The 13871-nt window shown below is 46.8% G+C and overlaps 1 protein-coding gene across 11 annotated transcripts in view; it reads right to left on the reverse strand.

The window, feature by feature from the left end:
• MSI2 (musashi RNA binding protein 2) overlaps nucleotides 1-13871 on the reverse strand; it is a 207976-nt gene that overhangs the window by 187937 nt on the left and 6168 nt on the right. The gene's annotated exons all lie outside the window — the stretch shown is intronic.

The following is a 13871-nucleotide window of genomic DNA, read 5'->3' on the forward strand; positions in this document are numbered from 1 at the left end:
CTGCAGCACAACCACCATCACATCCTGCTCAGCAAGCCAGCAGCACCGAGGGGGTGTGAAGGCTGCAGGATAAAAGCAAGGCCATGGTGTTTATCTGTGTTTTTAGAAGTCAGTTCACTGCTACCAACAAAACACAGCGACACCCACGAGCCCCGAGGAAGGGGCAGGTCCATTCCACAAACCTGCACACACCGCAGCCAGAGGACAGCCGGCACCCAGTGCTCTCACTGCCTCCCAAAAACCACGTTTCTGTGGGCCCAGGTGTGCCCATCCTTTCTCCTGGGCCCAAGACACGCCCCAGCAGATGTGCAGTCCCTGCCACCGGCAGCCTGCACCCCAAGGTGCAGCAGGTGAGTGCTGTCCAGCTCCACAGCGAGCGCCTTCTGACACAGATGGAAAAGCCCATCTCATGGAAAAGGGATGGAACCACCAAAGAGGCACTGGGAAGTTTGTATGGAAATCACAGAACACATCCAGAAAAGCAGCAAGTGGCTGAGCACAGGAAGATCAGCTCGGAGAGGGTGGTTCTGCAGCCCTACGGAAGGGCACCAGAAGTCCCACAGACACAGCACTGGCCCACGATGCCCATTTCACTCCAAGGCAGCAGCGTTCAGCTGGAGAGGCACAGTGCGGGGAAATGATGACTCTGCAATTAAAGCCTCCACACGGCGCCAAGAGACTCAAGTGTGTTAATAAACGTAAAGCTCCGGACAAAGCACTTTGCCTCTCATCCAAGCTCCATTGTATAATGTGGGAATAATACCCCTACTTCATCTAATATAATTGCTAAAAGAACATATTCCTACTGCAAGCTGTGGTGAACTCCTTCGAAAGCAGCACCCTGACAGCGCAGAGCTTCCAAGTAGCTTGAACGACAGGACAAGCGCATTGTTAATTTAATTTTTTAAAGTTTAACAGGATACTGAAGTAAAAAGTCTAACAAGACATGAGGAAAGAAATATTCTGATCCTCTTTTTAAAGTAAAAATCAGGGCGCAGGGAGCTGCAATGACACCCGAGCCTGGATGCCCTGAATCCCAGACCAGTGCCTTTGTCACCGCACTCAATAGAGAGCACAAGGGATTCAAGCCAGGCTGGCCACTTATCCAGCATTCCCCCCACTGGCTGGAAATTGCTATTCTAGGAGCTATCCAATCTTTAACGACTTCTGGACTAGTCTGCATTTGATTTCAGGGCAAAGGCCATGCCCAGAGGGAGACCCCTCGAGGAACTCCTCCCTCCAGCTCTCAGGTCATTTTTAAGGCCATCTGAAAGAAGACAACAAAATCGTTTAGTGCTCACACAGGCCAAATTTCAAGAGCTCTAAAATGAAATACAACCTTCTTTTCATAGCCACCAACAGGCAAAAAGTCTGTTCTCAAAAATAAAACATTGGGGCAGGGGTGGGATCATTCAAGACCAAAGGTTTCTTTTAAACTGATGCAAACAGAATTGCTTATTTTTCACGTAAATTATTAATTTTTCTAAAATCATAATGACTGCTGCAAGTCCAGCTACCTCTGTACGTAAAACCCTTTCCACATACAGATTTTCCTGGGGGAAAAAAGGCTTATCCCCACAAAGGAGTATGAAATAAATTGCTTTACTGAAGGTTAATAATATCCTGTCGTGGTAAAAGACTCAATTACAAAACCTTCAGAAGAGCTCCCAAGGAACTCATCTGCCTGCAGTGACAGAGGCTTAAATAGCCAAAATACACAGAAAGGCTAAGCACTTCCCAAAAGAGAGGAAAAGGGGAAAAAGATGGGGGGGTTAAGTAAAAAACCTGGAAATTGGACACTCAGCTTATAAAAAAAACCCCAAACACACACAACCACAGTTCCTCTCTGCACACACAATTCTCTATAATCTCAGCAAGAATTATGGCCTACGGAGACCAACACTAATTTTAGTATCAGATTTATTATGCAGCAGGGAGCAGAAATCAGTCAGGCCCGTCTCTCGGTCCTAATGGGCAGAACTGGCTCACGCTCCAGGAAGGCTCTGCTGAAGAATAGCTCAGGCCTGGTGAAAAACAAAGCCCCTGGGGCTCCCCGAAGCACAAACACACTGCGTTCTTAGAAGCCACAATAAAACACAACGATACTCATTTCTGCTGCCAGAGGATCCCAAAGCCCAGCACCCGGCGCTCCCAGCAGAGCCGCAGCCACGGGCACGGCTGGGAGCCAGAGCCCGGCCGGAGCTCCTGCTGCCCAGCCTGCCCCGGGCACAGCCTCTGCCAGGCTGCAGGGCTGGAACCCGGCGTCTCTCAGCCACGGGGGACAGGCAGAGGCTGAGGCACGGAGTGCTCACCACCACAGCTGCAGCCAAACCCTGCATCCCCTCTCCACGCCCACAGCAGAACCCCGGCTCCCCAGCACAGCTCTGTGCACGGGATGCAGCACTGCTGTGTACTCACACACACAGACCTTCCCCCAGAAAGGCACCAGCACCTCTGTATTCCCCATTTCCCTTTCTTGCCCCATACCACAAGAGCCTGCTACAGGTTTGGAAGCTCCGGACAGGTGTCACACAGGCACCACGTTCAGTCTGTTCTTCTGGGCACTCACCCCTCCCTTTTAAACATCTTACAACCTTCCCCTGCGTCTGCCTGTGCCCTGCTCGGACTCAGAGCACCACCTGCACCATTCTTAAGATGCTTCAAATATCCAGTGAAGCCAGGCCTATCCTCAACAACTGTTTCTAATAAGCCAGTACTAGTTACAAAAGCCTTTTGCAGAGGGTTTCGTTACTGACTCACACCCATCTCCAATGATGCAACATCCAGGCCACTTCCACACATGGCCTCATCACCTCTCGGGGACTGCAGTTCCTCACCCAGCAGTGCCCATGGCACAGTCAGGACACCTCAGCCCCAAAAACCCAGCATCTCCCCTCCTCCCCAGCACCTGGGAACATGCAGTCCAGCAGAAGCCCCAGAACACATCAGCTTTGGAATAATCCTCTCCCAAGGCACCAGCAATTCCCTGTTTCGAGTACTGCAGAACACATGAGCAGCACTTCTGTTTTGCACATCCATAAAACAAGGGTGATGGCAATCACTTACCTCATCTCTGTGTGATAAGAACATTTAAACTAGTTTAAGTCATTTCAGCACACAAGTCTTTCGTGAAAGTAGGATGCTGATGTCTCCAGGAATGTACATCTAACTAACATTCTGAAATAAAACTTCTCCAAGAATCAGTTTTTCACTCACAGTTCACTCAAGACCAGAAACTTTCAAACCGTCACTATCTCATTTTACATTCGCATAGTGGACAGGCAGGCACACGCCTCCAAAAACTGCACTCCCTATTCTTTGTCTATCTAGGCACTTGGCTAGCAGATTTCTGGTTCTGTTTTTAAAATGCCCTTGAGTGTATTAAGCAATTTAGAAGCTTTGCTTTGAGCTGCTCTAACAGAAGTTAGGGGATAACTCCTGCTAACTCCAACAAAAACAAAGACAATCATCACTAAGAAATAAAGAAAACTCCATAAAAAACATACACAATCAGGTCTGGTTTTCACCTGGTCCTAGCTCAGTGCAAAAGTAAATAAAAAAGCAGGCTTACAAGTTTTGGATTCCCCTGTATCATTTTCCTCCTTTAAAATGGCAGTCTTTTGCCTCAAAATTTCAGAAAAAAAAGGTAAAAAAAGCATAACCAGTCTCCCACCCAACAAGTGCCTCCCCTACCCAAAAAATCATCCCCAAAACAGTTACCTTCTAATAGCTCAAACCAGCCCCGAACCATCCTATGCTGTTCGTGAAGAGACCACAGCAGTTCTGACTCCTACCTCACCTCCTCCACTGACTACCTTCACCCAGAGCACCTGACTGCAATCAGAATTAGGGGGCCTGAAAATTGCTTTCAGCTGACAGGTTTCAGGTTTCACACCTGCCTAATCAGCACCACAGCAGGAGGGCAACGGACAGGAGAGATCAGCAGACCCTTCTAACACTGGCCTTGATCAGGTAAACGCAAACCACCTGTGCCCAATCTTGGGCTCACCAACCTCAGTGCAAAATCCAGAGCTCTGCACACGCTGCTCCTTCCACCGCTTCGGCTGCCCAACCACCAAACTACCTCTTCCTCCCTCTGCCTCTTCACAGCCCAGAGCACATTTTCACCTGCATAACCAGCACCAATAATCAGCCAAGAAATTCAGGACTTGCTCTCTGATCTCTGTTCCACCTCAAAAAGTGCTTGGCAGCATCCATTTGTCCGCCTTGATCCAACAATCTCCAGTTCTCAGGAATGCAAGACAAACAGGTGCTGCTGCCCTTCTCTCAGCTGGAGCCAATTTAGAGCATTTCAAGGAAACACACCAAGGCACTCTTCAACGATGAAGGGCTGCACCTGCCCAAGACCTCTAAGAACATTAAGAAACAGCAAAAATTCATCTGACCATGTCCATATAAGAAGTTTACCCTGTCTCTGCATTCCTTCAGCTGCAACCAGGATAAGATTCATGAGTAATGTGTTCTGCAACAACACTTGTCCTCTCCTACCTGTTTCTCTCCCTATCACTTTCAAATGAATTGACACTTTATGTTACTTTCCACATACTACAAGAGCATAGCACCAGATGAATAATGTTCTGCTCACACTAGCATAAGCTTCATGCGTTCAGATAACAGTGATGGGGACTATAAAGGCACAAAGACAGATAATCACTGCTTATGTCTGCAATTATAGTTCCAATAAAGCTTCTTCATGGCTCTTTAGCACTAAGGCTTTTGGACTGGTTACTGAATTGTTTTACTATTTTTTTCTATTCCATATTTTGTTCTTTTTGTATTGCATACACATGCTTAATCGAGAGAGAAGACAAATGCCTCTACTAAAATATCCACTGGAAATAACTACAAAAAGATGCCCAGAAATCTAAACTGACTTCTTATGACTACCACAAAATCAAAGCCATGCTCACAAAACTTTGGGGGACTCATAACTGTGGAAGACTTTCAACTATCATTGTATTCGATCTGGAAGATTAATGATATAGGATGTGACTGGATGAAAAAGAGAGGGGGGGAAAAAATAAAAATCACACAAGATGATCACAATTCCCTCCTCACACATATACTGCCGAGCACATCACACACACAACCTGCTGCTTCCATCCCAGTTCCCAGGATCAGGTGAATTCCCTCCTCACACATACACTGCCAAGCACATCACACACAGAACCTGCTGCTTCCATCCCAGTTCCTGGGATTAGGTGAGGCAGGAGTTCAGAGCACAAAAGGTGCTGCGGCAGGAGATTCTCCAGGTTCTTTTCACTGTCACCCACCCACTCCCACCAGGGTCCCAGGCAGGCTGGGGCAGGAAATGCCCCCTGACAGGCACAGAGGGGACAGAGGCTCGCGATCCCGGGGCAGCCTGTCCCCAGAGCTGCGCAAGCACATCAGGACACGCTCCCCATCTGCACAGAACGGAGGCACCAGGGCAGCCATCCCTCCCAGCTCCAACAGGGAGAACGACAGGCACCCAGAGAGGAGCAGGCACGGCCGTGCCGCACAAAGGAGCCAGCCAGCTCCCAGGAGCCAGGCCTCGGGGGCGGAGGAGCGTCCGGCATGGCTGAGCGCCCGGCGCTGCGGGGAAGAGAAGCCAACGCTTATCTGGAGGCAGAGGCCTGCAGGACACCTGCAGTTCAGCATGCTTCCCCCTCTCCTCCTGTTACTGAGGGCACCAGGAGCAGCCCTGTGTCACAACGCGCTGCTGAGCCCACTGCAACCCTCTGCCGGGCTCCCCCCTTGCTCCGAGCCCCCGCGCTGGTTTGTAGCCGTGAGACCGGCGTGAGCCATAATTCACACCACCAGCTACCTTTCACATGCTGCGGCCTCACGTCCTTATCTTGCTTCCCCCTCTCCAAAGTTCGGAAGTGCTGGTGTACGGCAGGAACCTCAGCAGTTACAGCCTCCACCACCCACCGGAGCGCTGCCACTCCAGTCACGGCTTCCCTTATAAAATTTGACAGTCAAAAGTCGTTAAAAACAACAAAAAAACCCAGTTTAACCCCTCAAAGACAAGCCACATAAAGAGCTGGCAGTGTACAATGCTGCTCTGCCTCCCACACTTCCTCCCCAGCACCGAGGGATGCTGCCAACATCCCCTTCAGACAGAGGCAGCCGTTTACTGTGGTATCAAACCCGGGTGTCAGGAAGCGGCTGCGTTCTCTGCCACACTGAGATCTTTGGATAATCCCCCGCTGCCCTTTTTTCTCTGACCCTTCATATCCAGGCTCAATGGCAGCATCGGTACCAGGCCCACCAGGGCCTTATTTGGGTTACATAGCTACATGCTATGCCAAGACCAGAGTGACCAACAGAGACTCTGCTTCCTCAGCTCTCAACCCCAGCCAACATCTGGCCCAGGACATTTTCATAGCAGGTTTTATGAGGGTTTTTTCACCAGGTAGCATTTGAAGAGGTTACAGTTCAAATGGTTGGTGTGTATTCAGCAGGCCACCCATCCAGGGCCAGAGTCTGAGAGCTGACCTACAGAAAGTGACTGGGGAGAAAGATGAGCTGTCTGGTACAAATGCATCAATCAAAACAACCCCAAACACTTTACAGCAGAGACTTTTTGAGGAGAGGGAGCTCCTGCTGCAAGAAGCCAACAGTTTTTGCTGTAGTTGTCTCAGGGCTTGCTCAGTACTCACAGGAGAGATCTCTCAGGGATCCTGAGGACATGGCAGACAACACCTGACACCACCCAACACAATGTCCGGTAGCAGCCCCAGACCAAAAGGTGGGGCAATACTCCCAATCCTCAGAAAATTCCTATCGTATTTCCCATCTCAGTATTACCTCTGGACTTCTTTTCAATGTTTTCCGTTCCCTCCCACAATTCATTGAGCACAACATGCTGCTATAGACTCTGTAGGTCTGCCAAATACAACAGCAGAAGCAGGCGAATTTCACCAGCAAAGGAACATCTTTACACTCATTTACAGCACTTTGCAAACCTTTGGCAAAAGGATAAATGCTCCATGTACATATTGAGCCCTGCACACAGCTCGGGCTCAGAGCAGGGAATCGCACCAACACAGCTCTGAACATAAATGATTGATAACACAGCCAAAAGGAAAACAGGAGTTTCACTCGTTCAGCAAGCACTGCAGAAGAATCCTTGGCAACATCCCCTTCAGCAACACCTTCTTCCAGCAGTGCAACAAACACCAAACCTGCCAGTGCTGAGGGCTTGCAGCTGGCAAGCTTTTGCCACAAACCAGGCCTCGACTTGAGCAACATCTCCCAGTCCAGTGGGATTCATGGATACTTAGGACAAATGCTCAGCTCCTTGCAACCTCTTTTCACACCACACCAAATTACCCTTTGGGAAGATTTCTGAACAGTGTTTATTCAGCAATTGGGTAAAGCCTCCCCAGACTCTCTATCCAGCAGGCATTCTCTTTCCACCAGCATTCAAGAAGCTTAAAGTCTTGTCGGCACTTCACAGCTCCTATTTTAAATAAATCAAAACTTCAAAACACTTCTTCACCCTGTGCTCCTCACCTTCTCTTTGATGCAAAACTGACCCACAGAAGAACATAAAGATGAGCTCTGAGTCAGGAATACTAGAACACTGATTAAAACAGCACAGCACAGGTTTGGGAGCACTACAAAAGAATTCTGTACCCTCTGGGCCACGCCAGCACTCCCAGGGACCCAGCCCTGAGCCAGGAGGACTGGAGCTGCACCAGGACCCACGTGCTCAGCCCCATCTCAGAGCTGTGTCGCACACAAGAAGGAAAATAAAACCAAGGGGACTTAACAACTTCAAACCCTGGGAACTACTTAATTCACCAGATATTAGTTTCTTTCCCCCACCCCACCATTTTTCCCTCCCACCTGCCAGGCCACCTCATTACTGTCACTCTGCATCAGTTCTTGCTACAGTAGTTTTCTTGGACCTTTGCCCCTTCAGTCAGCTTGAAACCTCTTCCCTATTGTACATCAGAGTCAATGGGAAATTAATGCAAGTCTTTGCTGGGGGAGGGCAGGGCAGAGGCAGCGGTGCTTTCTGCTGCTGTCAATACTTCTTTTCCTTCACCCTTCCTGCCACGTACACTTCACCAACATATTAAGGAGCCTTGTCTGCATTTCACTGTGCTCACTGAGCTCTCTGGGACTATTCCTCATGTGCAGAATTGCATAAGCCTTAGCAGGGTCCTTCTTTATAACACAAAGTTGCCAAAGTACAATCTTAATTTAAGCCTACTCAGTCACAACAATATACCCAGCTGCTGAAGTCCCGGCACAGGGAATGACTGAGCAGGGGAGAACAACTTCCCAACATTCTTCAGATTTTCTCTGCACTCAAAAAATAGAAGAAATACTTTCAACAGGAGAGTAGTAAAATGCCAAAGTTTAGAAGTAACTTATTAATACCTCATGCTGATCTGACTACAAAGATTCACGGTAACTTTCAAATTACTCAGCAAACCACAATTTCTACAGCAATAATATTGTAAAAATCATAGGCCATGTTGAAGACTACTCACATAGTCTACAGAATTATTCCAGTGACTAAGGCAAACAGAATGTGTGATTTCAGGGCTAAAGACTAAATTAAGCTTCAACAATGATTTTTTTTTTTAAAGTCTGATGCTACACTGACCTTGTAATCAGTTTTTTGAGGAAACAGCAGATTAGTATTTTCTTGTGAGTGAGATCCTGTGGTGGAGGGGGAATATGATAGAGATGAAACTGCCTATCTCTGAAGGAGAAGGGATGGAACTGACCATATACAAAGTACTGTCAAATACACAAAGTAATCTTTTAATCTTTTTCTGCTACAGGCTTCACAGTTCAACAAAGCATTTAATAACGTGCTTTGAGTCCATGCTGATTCAGCAAAGCACTTACCCACATGCTTATGCCAACTTAAGTATATGCTTAAGTGCTTTCACACAATAGGGGCAGAGAAGATTCAGGCCCTGAGATGAACCATTTTCTGAAACAAATCATTTTTCCCTAAGATGACTGACTATTTACAGCTTCACTTTATAGCATGACCCAAAATGTGTTGAAAGAGAACACTAAAATACAACTGAAAAGTCAAGTAACTATTGGGAACAGCAAAGACTCAAAGTACAGCTTAATGAACCAGAATTGTTCTTTTTCCCTTCTCAGCACAATATGCATCTTGATGCACACACCCCACCTCACCCTGTTTCAGTAGCTCTCCTCTAAAAATAAGTTCCAAGTTCCCTTAATGCTTTGGGTTTCACAACATTTATGAGACTATCACCAGAGTCAACAGGCTAAAAAAAGAATCCATTAGCATTAACTGGCCTGTCACTGGCAGTGACAAATAAATGAATTTGATGGTTTTAGATCAGTCATTAGTAGACCTACCCCCGGGCTGATAAAGGCTCAGCACTTTGCAGAGGAGATGTACTCAATCTGGAAGCAGAGAGGGATGCACAGGGGTGTCAGCATGCTGCTCTCCTTCCATTTCCCTGACCTCCCTACCTCAGAACCTTTCCTGGCATATACAAGTGCACAAAAGTCACCTGGTAGACACCATTAAAAATAATCCAACAATACAGGAAAACAGAAAAAAAGTAGAACCTCCTTTTAAAAAAGTCCCATGTTAGACAGTATTCAATTTTAATTTTTAGTTAGCAGTATGTCAAAGGGAAGGAAAGTACATTAGGACTATTCTTAACATGAAAGACATCCTTAGGCAATGAGAATGGAAATACAGACATTTTAACAAGTACAAGACAGTCTGTGGGGATTCAGGACAACATGAACAATCTACCTGAGTGATTGGAGAGAAGAAATAAATGTTTACATCTCCAAAAAACAACAGTTACAAAAATCCAGTTCAGCTCTTGTTTCTGACAGAACTCACTGCACTCCACAGAAGGCCCTGCACAACCCCGTTTTCCTCTGGCTGCAGCATCCAAGGACACAGATCATCCTCTGCCTCAGCCGCACCGCAGAGAGCACAAACCCCAGCCCAAGGACAAGGGGTTTCAAACCCTGATCCTCCACTACCTGGAGCTGGGTTCATCAGCCAAGACTCAGACTCTGAAACTTTTCCACTGGACCATCCAATGCCAGAGGGAAGCAAATTCTAGGAGCAGCTTACCCTGGACAAGGGATTCACATCAAGGTTAGTTGAGCAAGACACCCAAACAGTGGCCGTGGACCACCCAAAGAAATATCCCACACCATCTGGGAAGGACTTCATACTACTCTGCACACAGATGATACCACAATTATTATCAAGCTACACATCAGTGCCTGATGCCAAGAGAAGGAAATACTTCCTCTCTTACTCCACCCAGACCTGCAAATGCAGGGGAATCTAGAAAGAAAAAAAAAAAAAAAAAAATCATCGGGAAAAAAGGTCTGACCTTGCCGCTCTTTACAGACTGGTGGGGAAGGAAGGGTGGCAGGGAAGGAAGAATCCTGAGTTCTGCTACTGTGTCCAGTTCACATTCTTTTGGGGAAAAAAAAAAGAAACTTCAAAGTCTACCTAGTATCTAAAACAAGATGGGAAGTAGTAGGACTAACCTGGAGGAGTTTACAGGCAGAAGCAGGGGAGGAAACAAACAGAACTCTTGATTTTCAAGGTCCATCATTTGCTTTGGAATAAAATCTCTCCCTGCTACTCTGTCTGAGGCTTATCAGACAGCCAAGGGACGCAGACACCCCACCCACAGTTAACTTAATTGGAATCAGACATCTAAATCCACTGGTTAGCTTTAAAAAAAATCCTAGGTTGGCCTGGGTGTTATTCCAAAAGGGCATGCCCTCCATTTGCTGCTCTGGAACAGGCAGCTTCACATGGCTTTAACCAGCAGCGTCTCACATGAAAGGAGAGTTGTTGACACTGCTTCTTGCCCAAGAAGAAGGACCAGATGTGCACAACTGCTCGGAGCCCACGTGCCCAGCCAGACAGGAAACCAGGCTGGCCACGGGCATGGCCGGCACCATGGGGGTAACAGGGACTGGCTGGGGCACAGAGGGGCCAGGACAGTCCTGCACTGACCTCTGTGACAATAACACATCTAATAAAGACATCGGTGCCCTGCATCCCCAGCCCGTTACCAAACAAAATACCTCCCTCACCCAATGAAGTCCTTCTGCTGTTTTGTGACCAAATGGCCACCAGTGTTCTATACCCAATCCACACAGACTAAACCCCAAAGTAAAATAAGCAGTGGCCACCTGCACTCAGGGTCACCAGCAGAAAGGACACCAGACACTCCACACCTGGTGCCAGCCCACACTAGTGATCCACGGGAGCAGCTCCAGCAGCAGCAGCTACCCTGTTTTATTCCAGGAAGGCTCCAGACCACAGCCAGCAGGGCACATCCGCAGTGCTCATTATGCCACACACCTTACTACAAACAGCTCCAGCTTGTTGAACTGGGAGCAATTCCCAACCACACACATTATGCCCCTGTAGTAAGTGCAGGAAGAACGAGCACCTCAGTCCCACCCTGGAGGAACCTGAGCACAAAATACACCTCCCTGGGCAGCCTCACTAACTGTAAACTCTGGCTGAAGTTTTACCTGCCTCTGTTTCATACACAGCTCTGCACAACAAAGCATCCAAATTCCTAAACCAAGGACATTTTCATGGCCAAGGAGCTACTTCATTGACCAAGGCTGCTGTCCTTTCGCTCTTCAGGTTTGTTTTGTTTTTTAAATAAATCCCTAAGGCAGAGGCGTGAGGGAGGAAATTGCTTACGTTTGAAAATATCTAATGAACATGTTAAATTGGATAAGGCTTCTCCAACCTAACAGAGCAGGTAACATCAGGAATGGCAGGCTACGTACAGTAAAAAGCCAAATTATTGCAGTCTTCAATATTCAAAAGGGGGTACAAAACTACTGGCGCCCCATCACTGCTGCTTTTTAAGGATTTTTTAAGTCAGCAGAGTTATAAATGATCTCCTTTTACAGAGTGCCTTCCAGCACTTGGAAGCAAGACAGATTTTTATCAAGGAACAGCAGCCCCAAGGAAGGAGATATATATTCACCAGAATCCCAACGAGTTAAACCCTGCAGCAAATTTCCTAAAACAATGGCTTCAAGTCGTCCTGGCCTTCCCAAGGAGAGCAGGATTACACATCCCGGTAATCCACTGGAGGCAATCAGCGAGGATTTTCTGTGAGGGTCATTCTAAGGAAATCAGGGAAGAATGCTGGGCTGTTACAACCTGCCACTGCTTGCTCAGGAACCAATTTGCATCACCAGAGAGGTGTCAAACCACGGAGATGGGGTTTAAAAAGCCCGAAAGAAAGCGTTTTACAGGGCTGGGGTTTGAAAGGGCAGGGCTGGGCAATTACCGTGGATCAGGAGGGGAAGGAACAAGTGAGCGTGACCCCGCAGGAGCAGCACGGGCACAGGGGGTGGCAAAGGCAGTGGCAAAGCTCAGATGTGCCCACTGAGGAGTTAATCGTGCTGAGGAGGGGAAAAAGGCTCCTCAAGGAAGGACAGGGATGGATGGAAGGAAGCCCGAGCAGGGGGAATGCACCCCCAGCCTTGCTTCCACCTCAGCCCCCATCAGTGCCAGGAAAATCACAGGAAAAGAAAAAAAACAAAACAAATCCCCATTTTGCTAAACATACCAGGAAGGAAGATTACTCAGGGGAAAAAAAAAACCAAAACAAAAAACAAATTCTCCCCTTGCACCTAGAGAGAGACAGAGACATTTCATTAAATGCCATTAATCTCCACAGACCCAAGCATTAGCTAGTTAATTAGACTAAAGTACAGTCACATTTTAACGCTGAGCATTCGCTATTCAACTGGGATAAATGAACAACTAAAGTCCAAAACCTTAATTCAGCATCTAATTAAAAAAACAGAAAACAAAATATCCAGATTATGAAATGCTTGCCAAAATAATACATCATAATTGATGTAAAATCTGCTCTTTATTGCATCTGATTTTCTCCAGTCTCCAAATTAGGCTGTTTTCAATCTTCAGACTTTTAAGCGCCCCGTAGAAATCCCAACACTTTAGAAAGGACAAATGTGTAAAAAGTAGCAAGAGACACTGCTGACCTCTCCAGAGAGAGCGAGCTCCTGCTAAGAGTGGAATTTGACGTCCATTCCAGCATTTGCCCCACACTTGAAAGATGTCTGTTACTAAAAACCAGGGGAAAAAACCCCCTACGTGTAGAAAAACAAAAACTCCTTTGTCAATACGACCTGATTTTGCATTCTTTAACACAAAAATTTAACTCACTAGTATCCTCGATGTAAAACATGTCCTGGTTTTTTTAATTGTTAGAGAAGAAATCACATGGGATAGCTTAACAGCTCTGTTGTAAGCATTACAGACTTCTCCAAATAATACTGTAGAAACAGTAGAAACTGGCACTGAAGACAGTTTAAAATGCCAATTAACCTTTAAAAGGTATTGGGAAGGGGGATAGGGACATCAAGCACAAGATCAAAATCCTGGTAACTTTCAATTGTGTATTACAGACGGCATCCATCCAACAACATAATCCAGAAGCCACAAGCCCCACACGCTATAAACTCTTTGCTCAGTGCAGAGGCAAGCCAGGCACGCTATTATTCACCAGTTAGTTATTAGATATGTCCTAGGAAGAAAAGAACCTCTAAACATTTGCCCACATTAGTCTGGTTTTAAATTCTGTGAGCAGGCTATTGGGGTTTGTTCTCTTTTTTTTTCTTTTAAAGAACTCCCTAGCACCTCTCCAGTGCTATTGCCTAGGAGTTTTAAATGGCACAGGGTTTTTCCTAGATGCCTGTTTTGTGCAATATTTAACATCATGGTTCAACACACACAGTTACACTGCTTGCTTTCATGAGGGGCTGTATGCAGTAACAGTTCAGGCAGTTGGTCAGCTAGTTTCCCACCACCA

Source organism: Coloeus monedula (genome assembly GCF_965178545.1).
Source record: "Coloeus monedula genome assembly, chromosome: 20".
NCBI classification, from domain to species: Eukaryota; Metazoa; Chordata; class Aves; order Passeriformes; family Corvidae; genus Coloeus; species Coloeus monedula.